The following is a 997-nucleotide window of genomic DNA, read 5'->3' as shown; positions in this document are numbered from 1 at the left end:
AAAATCAAACTCTAATCTCCTCAGTGGGTGGTGGGTGATGTTTTTTTTTATTTGAGGGGTGATGTTTTTTTTAGTATTTGAGGTTTATCCGGGCCAGCTTATGCCCACCTTGATTATATTCTCAGGGGGTGCTTTGTCATCTCCAAGAGTCGAACCCATGACCTCTCCACTGAAAATTATGAATTTTACCACTCTACCAACCTGCATTGACAAAAAATAATAATGTCAAGAATGGGATTCGAACCCATGCCCTTTCGGACCAGTACCTGAAACTGGCGCCTTAGACCAACTCGGCCATCTTGACTTTTGATTACTCACTGGGTGGTGTTGGTCATTACCAACTAAGCTGACCTCTAATCAAGGTTTAAAATATCCCACGATACCATATAATACTAGCCGATACGTATTCATATTTGACCCTACTGATACGATACATCTCAATACGTCTCTCTATTGAATTACACTAAAATACATTAGTCTGAGCGATATAATACTCAATACAGGACGATACGTCTCTTAAATTCAGCTTACCGATATCGATACTTTAAACCTTGCCTCTGATAGTATAAATTTCGGATATTGCTAGGCTAATGCTACAGCCATGGTGCTACGGCTGTTGGTTGCTATCTAGCTCTAGATGGACATTACGTGAATTTTATTAAATTTTTAGTATTTCGAAACATAGCCGATTCATTTTAAAAAAAAAACTAGTTTTTTTTATTTTTAATTAAGCTAGTTATATGTACACATGGTGTTTTGAATGTTGGGCTGTCGATTTAACTAGCACTAGTTCTTTATATGGGGTCTATATTCATTCAGATTATTTAGTCAAGAGTATTATTGACCTTTATCATTGTGAGAGTACTCAAATGTTAGGGTTTTACATTATAAATAGTTTTTTGGTCTCCGTAGCGTCACATTTGAAATTGTTTCTACACATTCAAACGAATGATTCCAAAGAAGTAAGCTTTTATTCATCTACACTTATCCAACATTG

At 36.0% G+C, this 997-nt stretch overlaps 1 non-coding gene across 1 annotated transcript; it reads right to left on the bottom strand.

Annotated features, from left to right (window-relative positions):
* Nucleotides 1–223: 223 nt before the first annotated feature.
* On the bottom strand, nucleotides 224–304 carry TRNAL-CAG (transfer RNA leucine (anticodon CAG)). Its single transcript has one exon. It is a non-coding gene; the product is annotated as a tRNA-Leu (tRNA).
* Nucleotides 305–997: the final 693 nt, after the last annotated feature.

The sequence above is a fragment of the Hakea prostrata genome, chromosome 10, assembly GCF_041222555.1.
Source record: "Hakea prostrata isolate BN-2017 chromosome 10, UWA_Hpros_2, whole genome shotgun sequence".
NCBI lineage: Eukaryota > Viridiplantae > Streptophyta > Magnoliopsida > Proteales > Proteaceae > Hakea > Hakea prostrata.
The sequence above is the reverse complement of the archived record's forward strand: the minus strand, read 5'-3'. Positions and strand labels throughout refer to the sequence as shown.